The sequence below is a fragment of the Aegilops tauschii genome, chromosome 2 (assembly GCF_002575655.3).
Source record: "Aegilops tauschii subsp. strangulata cultivar AL8/78 chromosome 2, Aet v6.0, whole genome shotgun sequence".
NCBI classification, from domain to species: domain Eukaryota; kingdom Viridiplantae; phylum Streptophyta; class Magnoliopsida; order Poales; family Poaceae; genus Aegilops; species Aegilops tauschii.
In genome coordinates this window covers 132,937,125-132,951,773 of record NC_053036.3, presented here as the reverse complement: position 1 = coordinate 132,951,773, position 14,649 = coordinate 132,937,125, and positions in this window count along the sequence as shown.

Below are 14,649 nucleotides of genomic sequence, written 5' to 3'. Positions count from 1 at the left end.
TGTAGTCGTACTTGATGAAGTAGAACTTGATGTAGCCTTGGGAACCCACTTGGCCAAGGCCTTGGGATCTTCTTCAAATGCATCAATCCCTTCTTGAATCTTGTCCTTGCCTTTTTTTCTTGTGGTCTTGTGGTGGAAGATCATCTTGAGCTTGTGTCCCCTTGAAAGAAGTAGGATCATACTTCTCTTGTTGAGGAACAAACTTCGTCTTGGGGTATTGATCTTCTTCCCACTCGACTCCATTTGCATTGAACTTTCGTTCAAAACCAACACCTGGATTCTTCCAGTGCCTTCCTTGCTTGCGTACAATTTCCTCAAATTGCTGACTTCCGGCAAGGCTCTTGTAAACACCTTTCTCTATAATTCCCTTCAATAAGCTATTTTCTTTCTCAAGTGTAACTTGGCTAAGAGAATCGTTAGTGGAATCAAGAGAACTACTAGAAGCAACAATATTGGATTTAACATGATCATTGTTACTACTAGAAGAAGAATCTTTCTTACCCTTGTTGCTAGATTTTACTTGTGGCATGTAATTAGACAAGAGTAAATGCTTGGCAATGTAAGAAGAACTTTTCTTACGAAGATCATCATTGATTGCTTTTAAGAACCCATGCTCTTGCTCAAGGTTGAGCTTTTCAAAGCGTAGCTTCTCATGAGTCTTTAAAAGTTCTCGATGATCTTCCAAGGTAGTTTCATGAGCTAACTTAAGAGTGTTTAGTTCTTTAGTTAGACGCTCAATCTCCTTCTTATCATCATCATTCGCTTTATCTTGATTAGCATGATTAATAGCAAGTTCATCATAGTTTTCATCACTAGAGTTGTCAACAAGTAAATCATCATCACCTAGCAAATCATCTTCATCACTATTGAAATCAACATACTCGGGGTGTGATACCTTTGGGCCTTTAGCCATGAAGCATCTTCCAATTCCTTCATTTGGTGAGTCAAATATGTCGTAGGAGTTGGTTGACACAAGTGCTAGACCGGCAACACCTTCATCTTGAGTATATTCGGAGTCGGAGTGATAACTTCTTTCGGAGTGATGGTCGGAGTCGGAGTCGGATACCCATTCACCAACGTGAGCTTGATGTCTTCGTTTTGTGTAGCTCCTTGATGACTTTTCCTTCCTTTCTGAATCCTTGCTTCTCCGAGAAGTTCTTCGTTCGTAATGATCATCTCTACTCCGTCTCTCTCTTGGAGGTGATTCTTCTCTTCTACTTCTCCTTTTGGGTGAATTTTCTCTTCTTTTGTAGGGAGCCGTACACTCATTGGAGTAGTGTCCGGGTCTTCCACAATTGTAGCAATTACGCTCACGACTTTTGTCAATGTAGGACCTTGACTTGGAACTTCTTTCTTTGCTTCTACTCTTGTAGAACTTGTTGAAATTCTTCATCATTAGGCTCAGTTCCTCATTGAAGGTTTGTTTCTCACTTGATGATGTAGGAGCATCACATGAGGCTTTGTAAGCACCACTTGACTTGTTGTGAAGCTCTTCATTATGCTTGAGTGACATCTCATGAGCAACAATTCTTCCAATGACTTCCGTTGGCTTGAGATCTTTGTAGTTGGGCATCATTTGGATCAATGTGCACACGGTATGATATTTTCCATCCAAGGCTCTTAGGATCTTCTTGATGATGAATCTATCGGTCATCTCTTCACTTCCTAAGCCAGCAATCTGTCAGGACCCCGATCCTAAGTCACACCGATCTAGCATGTAACACATCATATGACTTTGCGGCCTCACGCACGGTATTCCCACGGGTGCCACCTCACCTAGCCCAGGACCGTTTGCGCCTTTTGGCTCACGTATATGATAGTGTCGCTAGCATCCATATGACAGAGAACCCGGGCCGACATGACTAGTCGTGAATCCAAAGTGGCACTAACTTACAGGGATAGGCATACATGACCCAGCAACGAACGTGTCGGTCATCAACGAGTGAATCCGGGCTGTAGCAAGCTAACAGGACTCCGGTAGACACCGCGTGACATTTCCCCGTAGGGACAGACACAGGAACGAAGAAGGACACATGTCGGCCAGCCTAACTGTTCCGGAGCAGTACCAAGCTACCATGGCTCAGTGGAAGCACTAGGAGACATTTCCCCATAAGAGAGGCTACCAAGTATAAACAACTAGGTTGTCAGATCCCACACATACCAAGCATTTCAATAACATACACACAATATGCTCGATATGTGTAGATACAACATGGCATCACAACATAACTCTATGACTCAAAGTATTTATTCATTAGGCTCCGAAGAGCCAGATATTACAAACATGGGCCTGATGACCCAGCATTCAAGTCATACAAGCAACAAGCACATGCGGAAGCATAAACATGTCTGAGTACAGACAACTACAAATGATAAAGGCTGAGAAGCCTGACTAACTACAAGACCCTCCCAAGGGTACAAGATCGTAGCTGAGGTAACAAGATAAACATCGTAGTCCACGCGGAACTACTAGTGAGACTGAAGTTTCTCTGCAAAAACATAAATTAAGCAAACGTGAGTACAAATGTACCCAGCAAGACTTACATCAGAACTAGCTTCATATGCATCAGTATCAACAAAGGGGTGGTGGAGTTTAACTTCAGCAAGCCAGCTTTGACTCGGTCGCTATCCTGAACTACGACTTCAAGTAACTCTTTTGAGGTGGCGCACACGAGTCCACATATTCACCAATCAATACACCACTATGGATCCGCTCCCGTCTCCCTACGAGAAGGCCATCCATAATACTCACGCTTATCTTGCGCATTTTAGAGTATCCACTTTCACTTGTCTATGAACTATACAGGCAACCCAGAAGTCCTTTACCACGGACGCGGCTATTCGAATAGATGATGTTAACCCTGCAGGGGTGTACTTCTTCACACACGCTCTCGCCACTTACCACCATGTACACATCGTGTATCTCGACAACCTTCAAGCAGAATCCTGGCGAGGGAATCGGCCACGACCTGACTAACCACACAAGTCTCTAGTCCAGGTTTATCGCCTATTCGGGTTCCATCCGCAAGGAGATATGGCCGTGGTGTCGCTCACGGCCCCAAACGATGTGAGCAGGGTTACAAAGCCCACCAAACGGGCGACGCTTGGTACACCGTGCCACTACACCTAGTTTATCCCAAGCCCACCTGTACCGGGTGCCACTTGGTAGACTACTAGCACTACCTACAAACACCAGAAGCTAGTTGCAACTCCTGGACAGAGATCAGGTTGATTAATAAGTCGAGAGAGCTTGGAGTACCCGGAGCCCAATGTGTGGTAGTAGTTGTTCATGGATGACAAACACGGAACTCAGTTCCTGAGGATGGTTTCAATGAGACAACCCACCATGTACTCCTACATGGCCTCTCACCACTACCTTTACCAAATCGTGTTCACACACTTAGCTCTCAACAGTAGGACATGTTCACAACTTTCCAATTCATCCCCGATGAATCAGACCTGACACAACTCTAAGCAATAGCAGGCATGACAAACAAGCATGAATGAGTAGGCACATCAGGGCTCAAACAACTCCTACTCATGCTAGTGGGTTTCATCTATTTACTGTGGCAATGACAGGTCATGCAGAGGAAAGGGGTTCAACTACCGCAGCATGTAACAGTTGAATCGTTGTTGCCCTAATGCAGTAAAGGAGAGAAGGAGCGAGAGAGTGGGATTGTATTGGAATGAACAAGGGGGGTTTTGCTTGCCTGGCACTTCTGAAGATAGTATAGCTCTTCATCGGTGTCATCGATCACATCGTCGAAACCATGTCTACTGAGTGGGGACAAATACCGGCAAACAAGAAAGAACACAATCAAGGCAATGCAACAATATGATGCATGATCATGACATGGCAATATGCTATGATTTGATCTAATGCAACTAGCAACCAGATTAAATGAAGTTGGTTTTAACCAAAGGTTCAAATTCAAACTCCACATGTGGTTATTTAAATGCCATTTATTTGTTTTGTCCAATTCAGCAACTTTAAGTTGTTCCAACATGCATGAAAATGTCACAGATGGATAGATTGCATTTTTCTAATAAATTTTCATATATAAATTATTTCATTCTGAGCTGTAGATTATTTTCTATGATTTTTTGAAGTTTAGATCATTTTGTAGATTTTTCTGGTTATTTAGAATTAAACAAAATCCAGTAAATGATTAGCTATGTCAGCATGACATCACGCCGACATCAGCGGGACAACTGGGGCTGACCAGGGTCAAACCTGACCAGTGGGATCCACAGGTCAGTGACCCGGAGTCATTAGTGTCACGGACAGGTGGGTCCAGTCAACGGCCACGTCAGCACGATCAACTCTGACGTGTGGGTCCTGTTGGGTTATAACTAATCTAAGAAGAAATAAAGTTGGGGTTAATTTGGGCATGGGGCCCATGAGTCAGTGGCCTAGGGGGTTGGTTAGTGGGGTGATTAGGCCCTAATGGCCGGTTACGCCGGCGTTTAGCCGACCGCGACCAACCAGTGCGGCGGCGACTCGCCGGAGTGGCGCTAGGGGCAGCAGTTGGGCGCGCTGAGGTTACCAGGAAGGAGCCCGTTCTCCCGCGCATGCAAGCGAGGCAGCAGCAGGTCGTGGGGAGCCTGGAGTCGACAACGGCGAGCACTTGGGCGGCGGCCGGAGCTCGGCCTTGCTTGGGCGCAGCGATGCGGCTTACGTGCGAGCGAGCTGGACAGCTGGGCAGTGTCTACGGACCTCCACGAGCACACCGGTGTGCTCTATTTGGTCCAAAACATGCGCTGGCCATGGCGGCGAGATGCGCGGTGGCGGCAAGCTCACGGGACGGCCGGGAAGCTAGCTAGGCTACGCGCACGGCGATGGGGTAAGGGGGGAAATGAGCGGGAGCTCACAGCGTATCCGTAGGGCGGGTAAGTGGGCTCGGGGACGGCTTGGTGACGGTGAAACAACGACGGCGATCTCCGATGGCCGGCAAGGAAGGCAAAGATGATGGCGACGTTTCTGGCGTCTCGCGGGCGCGTGCTTCGTCTTGGTGCTCCACGGCGTCGAGGCGGATCTAGGAAACCGGACGACGAGGCAAGGCGTGCGCAGTGGCTGCGGTGGTGCTCGTCGGCGCTCTCTGGTGCGCTCGGGGAGGAGAGGGAGAGGGCGCCAGGGGAGGGAGAACGAGGGCAAGAGTGAGAGAGAGACCAGGAAGGGTGCGTGACGTCGTCCAGGGGATCGGGGAGGGAGGCAACCAGGCATGAGGTGGCCAGGCACGGCGTCGGCGCTCGCCACCGAGCTGCTTCATGCGCTGGCACGGGGAAGAAGATGGGTGTGCCCCTGGTGGGCTGGGCCGCCAGGTGGCCTGGCCAGGTGGGCTGCTGCTACAGGTAAGATGCCCAGGTGAGTTTTGTTGTTCTGTTTTAATTTATGTTCTGTTTTCTATTTATTTATTCTTTTTGCCACTGATTCAAATTCAAAAGAAATTCATAACAGGGCAAAACCTTCTGAATATTTTTATGTAGCCATTATGGACTTCTGCAAAGGCACATAAATAATTTCAGGGCCTTTTGAAATATATTCTATATAAAATGAATATAATCCAAAAGTCAAATAATTATTGATTTCATTTCAAAGGCCCAAAACAATTATCCCTGGGACTCCAAAAATATTGGTTTGAATGTTACCTCTTGCCAATATTTTTATAGCTTAACAGGAACATTTTCTTGGGTTTATTTGAAGCATTTTTTAATGTTGATCATTTTTATGAATGATCTGTGAGGCTTTCCACTTTCCCCAATTCACATTTAAATGGAATTTAAACATGATGCATGGATGCCACTCACTGATGCAACTAATTACAAAGCAGAATTCTAGGGCTGTGACAACTCACCCACACTAAACAAGAATCTCGTCCCGAGATTCAAGATGTGAGGTAAGGAGACATAGGGGACACAAAGCTAACACGATCTTCATGATCCAACTTGCACTTCTCGAGGATGTTGATTCATTGCATCATTGATCTTGACGTCTTTTCTTTCGAGAGCTTCATCCAACTATGACGACAGAGAGAAGCTCTACAAGAATCGATCTTCTTGAAGATCGAGCAACTCAAGGTCAACTCATGGAGTGAGATGTAGGAACATCTCTTGATTTGAGACATAAAACACACATCAGGTGGATGGAAAGAAACAGATGAAGAAGGTTCAATTTGGTAGGCAAGAATCCCACGCCTAAGTATGACGGTGCATAGGTTTCGAATTAGCGAGGAAGTAATTGCCATGATTCCATAACAGGACACCTTAGGGAAGGTGGCTCGTAGAATTATTCCCTCAAGTGGCAAAAGAATTACTTTTGATATCTCGATCATTGAAATTCTTTATACCAACCTGAGGCAATCACAATCGATCATTTGAAGGAGTTCGAGAGAATGACATACTCGGACTAGGATGGACGATGTGGACTACCTTGTTGAAGACAACGCAATGGATGATTCTTGCTTATCATCGGAAATGGATGGGACTCATGGTAAGTTCACTTTTGAAGATGATCCTGGACAGCAACTGCTGAGAAGGGCAGCCCATGGAAAATTGGCATGATGGGGTGCAAGCTGGGAACAAGATGCAAATGTTGGGAATGTTCCAACCATCATATATGCCTGAGATTCAGATCTGGTTAGAAAGATGATACTTCAGACTCACATGTCTGAAAAGAAGAGTTGCAACACAAATCGACGAGATAACATTGTGAGACTCTCGGGAGATGAACTACGATAGCAAGCTCCAAAACATGAGCCGGTTCTGCTACACACATGTGAACACGCTGTCCCAGACAAGCATGACCACGCAGTAGTCTTATAATAAAACACTACCGAGTTCAGGTGGGGAACCATAATCGAGGATATTGAAGTCCTTGCATAAGGCATGCTCTTAAGAAGGAACTTCCCTTCCTTGAACAAATCAATCAGTGGCTTGGTGTGCTAGGGAATACATATGGAATGAAGATGATCAGTCTATCAAACCATAGAATACTTCACACATGCATGACTGACTTGGGATGATTCTGGAGGAGGCAAAAACAAACTTTCTCAAATTCACGGCGGCAACTTACATCAAATGCACGTGAATCAAAGGAAGTCACTTGTTTCATCCAAACATAGGCTTCATGAACGGAACACGAAGATAATGCTTAAAAAAGTTTCCAACACTAGCTTGATGTTCAACATGAATCATGGAGGAGACAAAATGCTGCTGATGGGCTCAATAGCAACTCATCGGAATTTCCATATCACTGGACTTCCACCATTATGTGAAGACGGTGATAGCATTGGTCAGACCAAAAGATGTAATGGTGTATGCTCGAGGGATCAACCACGAGTAAGACAACATTACGAACATCGTTGGTTCTGATTTGACTTGATGATAGCCCATATTCAAGTCAAATTTTTGACAACGCAATAGATCCAACCACTGATCACGAGGACCAATCGATGGAGATATCATCTTTCTTCAACACACACACACACCCACACACAAAAGATATACCTTTGGAATGAACTAAGTCAGATAAAGCTTTATCTTCCAACTCCCCAAGTTGTTTAGCTTAACCAACTAGATCAAGGTATCCAACACAAAATCTTGGAGAATGGGTGGTTTGGAGGAAAACCAACATGATCACGAACTCAACATAGCGGTGAGGTGACAACCTGGTAATACTTCCGAGAAGATATTCGGAACCTCACGAACCACCGATATGTTACTAATCTCGAGAACAATCTTGCTTTTCAGAGCAAGACGATATGATCAAATAAGCAAGGGATTTAATAATCCTAACTCATTGATCGAAGAGTGCACCAGAAATAAGGACTAGGTAGCACTGTCGGTGTCAAAACCGGCGGATCTCGGGTAGGGGGTCCCGAACTGTGCGTCTAAGGTCGATGGTAGCAGGAGACAGGGGACACGATGTTTACCCGGGTTCGGGCCCTCTCTATGGAGGTAATACCCTACTACCTGCTTGATTGATCTTTATGAATATGAGTGTTACAAGAGTTGATCTACCACGAGATCATAATGGCTAAAACCCTAGAAGTCTAGCCTGTATGATTATGATTGTGATTCTTGCCTCTACGGACTAAGCCCTCCGGTTTATATAGACACCGGAGGGGACTAGGGTTGTACAAGGTCGGTTACAGAGAAAGGAATCTTCATATCAGGACGCCAAGCTTGCCTTCCACGCCAAGGAGAGTCCTATCCGGACACCGGAGAGTCTTTGGTCTTGTATCTTAACAGCCCATCAGTCCGGCCCACGTACTATAGTCCGGACGCCTGAGGACCCCTTAATCCAGGACTCCCTCAGTAGCCCCTGAACCAGGCTTCAATGACGACGTGTCCGGCGCGCAGATTATCTTCGGCATTGCGAGGCGGGTTCCTTCTCCGAATACTCCAACACAGTCTTCGGATGCAACGAACGTGTCCGGCTTTGCAAAACAAATTCCACACACAACCGCAGAGAGTATAATATTTCACGAGTCCAATCCGCTGACAACTTTTGGTAATGTGATACCACGTCATCACCCGGTCATTATTTCGAACCGTTTTTCAGCCTGCCGCTTCGAGATGCGGTCTCATTGGCACGTCTTGTCAAAGCAGAGATCGTGTCTCCTTATTGCGGGATTCTCATCAATACAGGCGTGGGTAATCCAACCGTGCCGTTTGCACAGCCCTTGGGAACAGGCGAATTTTAAGGTGAGTGGGGAGGCGCTTGATATTCACTGCCTTTATAAGGAGATAAGGATTCCCTTCTTTCACCCACGCCTTCTCTCTCTCTCTCTGCCCTCCCATTCTCGAGTTCCAGCGCCCAAGTTCTCATCTTTTCCGCCTCAAGAAAGCGCTCGACCATGTCCGGATCTGGAGTGCAAGGCAAGTGGATGGCCTCCTCCGTCAACGAGAAGGACATCACCAAGCTTCAGGAGGTTGGGTACCTAGCGAAAGAAATCGCCCACCGGCTTCCGGCCAAGGGGCAAATTGTCCCCACCCCGAAGCCCAATGAGAGGGTGGTGTTCATCCCCCATTTCGTTCGTGGGTTGGGGTTTCCTCTCTACCCTTTCGTCTGCGGACTCATGTTCTATTACAGGCTAGATTTCCATGATCTAGCCCCAAACTCCTTCCTCAACATCTCGGCATTCATTGTCGTGTGTGAGGCCTTCCTCCACATTCCACCCCACTTCGGACTGTGGCTTAAGATCTTCAACGTGAAGCCGAAGGTGGTGGACGGCCAACACGCGGAGTGCGGAGGTGCCATGGTGAGCAAGATGCCCAATGTCACATGTCCCAAAGGTACTTTTGTGGAGACAGTCAAAGAGTGGCAGAAACTGTGGTTCTATATCACAGAGCCCCGCGACACCACCTGGGCCGCGGCTCCCGAATTCAAGTCTGGAGCTCCAATGCGGCTCACCTCCTGGCTAGAGAAGGGCCCGAATTGGTCTTCGTCAGACGAGCTGATAGCGCTGCAAACGCGCATCCAAAGCATGGTGGACAAAAACATCAAGCTCATCAACGTGATCCAGGTGATGCTAGTTCGCCAGAACCGGACCTGCCCTTTATGGGAATTCGATCCGGAGAAGCACCAGACCTTAGAAAGGCTCTTCGGAACCACGCACGAAGATATCTGGAAGTTGCTCTTCAAGGGCAATGAGACACCGCCGGACACCTCCGAGGACCGCGGGCACGATCTGGCCCATCCCGTCAGTGCGGTAAGTCTTTCGCGTTTCAAGGTGTATCCTCTACTTGCTTATTCAAGGAAGATATCTAAACTTTGCTATTTATTTTTTCAGGTATGGGCAGAGAAAGCGGAGTGGATTAGGTGTTCGGCTCCGCTGCCCGAGGAACCAGCCATCCCACTCCTGACGAAGATGCTGGTTCCGGCGCCCCACAAGGCGCCGGAGAAGAAGGCCAAGAAGAAGGCCAAGGGGGCCAAGAGTGGCCCCCGCCGCAAGGGTGCTTCGGACGCAACGTCCAAAGACGACGAGACCCACTCCTCCGCTGTCGAGGACGACGACAAGGAGGAGGAAGAAAGCAACTCCCCCCTGAGGGGGGAAGGAAGAAGAGGGCGGCCTCCGCAAATCTGGAGGCGGAGGCGTCCAAGAGGGGGAAGAGATCCCTCACGGATAACTCCGCGTGGGATGTTGAGAGCAGCCCAGAGCCAGCCCCCGAAACAAGCCCCCGGCCACATCGTAAGTGCTAAAAACCCTGATGCGTCCATATATCCGGCCCCTCTACTTCACAGTTTTAATATGTCAAATTATGCAATTGCAGTCCAGCCCGCGACAGCTCCCCGCGGTCCTCATCGGGGGATTCGCTGGATTCAAAGGCGATGGCCAGCGAGTCACCACCGACGGCGCACTCTCCCATGGCCAAGGGCGACGCCGAGGTACTGTCTCGAAGGACCTTCCCGGACCAGGGAGCGGTTTAGGAGGTCGTCAGGGTGGCGCCAGAGGATGACTCCTCGTCAGCCAGACACATGGGGGAGAAAACCCCCATGGAGACTGGCGATGGGGGCCATCCAATTCGCCCCCCAGCCAGATACCATCCCAGAGACCTACATGGCTCCGGAGTCAAGCGAGCAGCCTCCTCCGAAGGGAGGAGGTGTGCCTATACCGCCGGTGACCTCTGTCCATCCAGAGGCACCGGATAATCTGCTGGAAGCGCTACGAGGCACTTCCATTGTGGAGGAACACCGTATCCTTATGTGTATGGTGGTTGAGAGGGTTCAGTCCATCAAGAATGGACTGACCGAAGCCTGCACCAGCCTGCTAACAGGCTTTGAGGTAAGTGACGCAAAAGAGAAAGCCATAGTATAGACAGTAGCCCCTAAGACACTGTCCGGTGTTCGGAAAGAAAAGCCGGATAGAGGATCAAATAATTTTCGCAGGAAACTAACTATATGTCTTATGTGAATAAGAAGGCGTCGTTGCTGGCCGCAACCTCCCATGCTGCTGAGGTCTCCAGACTAAAGCAGAGTCTGGAGCGGGCTGAAGAAGAGCTCGGCCAGGCAAGGAAACAGCTAGAGGAGAAGCAAGGTATGTTATGACTTGCTGTATGTTCAGAAAGAATAAATGATGTTTACTGACCATAGTGCTATGATATTTGTAGGAGCGGCTACTAAGGTCGAAATCCTCAAGAAAGCGCTGGCCGAGGCCGAGGAGAGGGCGGCGAAGGAACAAGCTGCCCGGATAAAGCATGAGGCCAGGGTTGGGGAGGTCCAGCAGGAGCTCCAGGACGCCTTGAAGAAATACGAGTCCTTGGAGCGCCAGCATGCGGACCAAGAGTCCAAACTCGCGAAGGCCCGCCAAAGCGCACAAGAGGCTCGGGCCGAAGCCCAAGGCACCCTCCAGGAGGTCCAGGAGGCCAAGAGGATCGCGGCGGGTAAGGCTTTTATTATGCAAATCAAGTATGTGAGGAAGAGGTATCTCTTACTGACCCAGATTTGGAGTTCTCCAGGGGCGTTTGCGGATCTGCCGCGCAGTGTTTCTGATGCTGCTGAATTCTTTCGAGCCGAAGAAGGGAGCTCAACGGAGAAGCTGCTCTGGTCGCAATACCTTGCGCCAGAACATCCGGTGCCCTTTAGCGATCAGCTAAAACAGCTGGTCGAGCTACATAGGGTGGCCGAACTGGCCATGAAGGACTTAATAATCCGGTTGTGGCCTGCCGAAGCCATACCCAGCAGCTACTTTGGTCTCATGAAGCGGCTAGTCAATGCTTGCCCTCGGCTTGACGCCATCAAACGATCGGTCTGTATTGAAGGTGCGCGGATGGCCTTCGCCCGTGTGAAGATGCAGTGGGCGAAGATGAATGCCGTCACGGTCGCAACCGAGGGACCGCCCGCGGGCAAGGAGCACCGCACGCCAGAGCGGTATTTTAGCGATGTCCTGGAGGGGTCCCGCATTGTGGCCGAGCAATGTACGAAGTATGTAATCTTTGAATGAATATATTCATATTGTCTCGCCCTGTATTATGAAACAAGTTCGGCTATGTAATATAATGCTTGTTTAATATTTTACCTCCTTTGCGGCCGTGTTTATGAAATTTTGAAAGTTGGCCAGTCGTCGGCTACAGCCCCCACGTAGGTAGTACGGGGGTGTTCGGGATGTAATCTAAACACTCTTGATCCAATTGTTTGGTCCTTCAAGGAGGTGTTTAGCGCAATGAACCAGGCAATCGGACTATGTGGCTTTATCACCCTCACTTAGCCATAGGAGTTTGACAATGAGAATTTAGGCGCAGCCCCTACTATCTGAACTAGGGTACTATAAACACCTGATCGGGTAAAAGCCGATTCATCACACAGTGCGGAAAAAATCGCTAAAGATTTGAAACCTCCGAAGAGCTGACCGGCTCTCGCCGCATCATGACAGTCAGTTTTCGGCTTTCTCTACTGAGGTGCTCATCCGGATAAACCAGGACACAATCGCAGTAGTTCTCCTTTTACTACCCTAGCCGATATAGCGGAACGTAAGGTAGTAGGCACAGGAGCCGGGCAACCCAACTATTGACCAAAGACATGATTCGAGCCAATGCATATAATGCTAAATTCGGGGTGCCGAATTGTACTGTAAAGAGTGTTCGGACTTTGTTGCCGTATTATGGGTCGCAATGAAGCCCCTGGCAGATTAAAGCGTACCAAAGTGTACGGGTGCAACTTGAGAAGATTATCAAGAAAGGGGAAAAGGAGGTGGTAAGCTAATGCCGAAGAAGTTGGGCCGCCAACTATTTCCATTATAGTTTGATTAATACATCAAAGCGTATTTGTACAAGTGGTGCGATAAGCAACCGGGCTATTTAACATGCCACGACCGAGGGAGAGCTGTCTGCGGGTCCTGAAAACAGGTAGAGTGATCGTTAAAGAGACCACCTAGAAATTCCCTTGCACGCCAGTGCTTCTTGCCATCTTGGTGTATCCATCCTGTCGAGAGGACCGATGATCAGGTCGTCCGAAGAAGCCTGCAGAAAAGAAACCTGAAAAGAAAAAAAGAAAAAATGAAAGTATGTGTGTCCAGGAGCGGTCAAGCCGTATTATGGGTCACAAGCTAGTTATGCCTCCGTCTACGCCCATGGTATTTTGAGTCCGTAGTTATGTACGCACGGTACGAATGCCGCCACTTTATTGGGGCTGGGACGGAGGCCAAATTGCTAGTCTAGCTCTTGACGAGCTGGGCTGTCCTGCTGCAGGGTAGTCCAGACTCGTTTAACAGTGCCCGGGAGCTTGGCCGTCGAATTAAGGTTCTCCTTAAAAAGGTCGCTCTGTACTTCTGCTGCTAAAGCCGCGGTATGCTCCTCGGTGCGGAGGGAGCATTCCGTGTTTCCATTGACGGTTATGACGTCGCGTGGTCCGGGCATTTTGAGCTTGAGATAAGCATAGTGTGACACCGCATTGAATCAAGCAAATGCGGTTCGTCCGAGCAGTGCGTGGTAGCCGCTGCGGAAGGGCACGATATCAAAGATCAATTCTTCGCTTCGGAAGTTGTCCGGGGATCCGAAGACAACCTCTAGTGTGATTGAGCCCGTATAGCGAGCCTCTACACCTGGTATGACTCCTTTAAAGGTAGTTTTGGTGGGCTTGATCCTTGAGGGATCGATGCCCATTTTGCGCACTGTATCCCCATAGAGTAGGTTCAGGCTGCTGCCGCCGTCCATGAGGACTCGCGTGAGATGGAATCCATCAATTATTGGGTCGAGGACCAGTGCGACTGAACTGCCGTGACGGATACTAGTCGGGTGGTCCCAGAGGTCGAAAGTGATCGGACAGGAAGACCATGGGTTGAACTTTTGGGGTGACTGGCTCCATCGCGTAGACGTCCCTGAGCGCGCATTTGCGCTCCCTCTTGGGGATATGGGTAGCGTATATCATGTTCACCGTTTTAACTTGGGGAGAGAATTTATTCTGTCCTCCTGTGTTCGGTGGCCGGGGCTCCTCATCATCGTCCTCGCTTTGCGATCCCTTCTCCTTGTTTTCGGCATTTAACTTGCCGGCCTATTTGAAAACCCAACAGTCTCTATTGGTATGATTGGCTGGTTTATTAGGAGTACCGTGGATTTGGCATGGACGATCGAGTATGCGGTCCAGGCTGGATGGGCCCGAATTGTTCCTATTGCATGGCTTCTTCCGCTGACCGGACTTGGAGCCACTGAATCCTGCGTTGACCACCGTGTCATCGGTATTGTTGCCATTGTTTCGACGCTTATGTCTATTGCGTCGGGGCTTGCCATTGCTACCCTTGGCTTCGGAGGTGCCAGGTTTGCTTGCATTATTATTGCAACGGGTTAGCCAACTATCCTCGCCCACATAGAAGCGGGTCATAAGTGCCGTAAGGGCTGCCATGGACTTCGGCTTTTCCTGCCCGAGATGTCGGGCGAGCCATTCGTCGCGGATGCTATGCTTAAAGGCCGCTAGGGCTTCGGCATCTAGACAATCGACGATCTGGTTCTTTTTAGTTAAGAACCTAGTCCAGAATTTCCTGGCTGACTCTCCGGGCTGTTGGACTATATGACTTAAGTCATCTGCATCCAGAGGTCGGACATATGTTCCTTGGAAGTTGTCGAGGAAGGCTTCTTCCTAGTCTTCCCAGCTGCCAATGAAGTTTTCGGGCAGACTATTCAACCAGTACCGAGCTGGTCCTTCGAGTTTTAGTG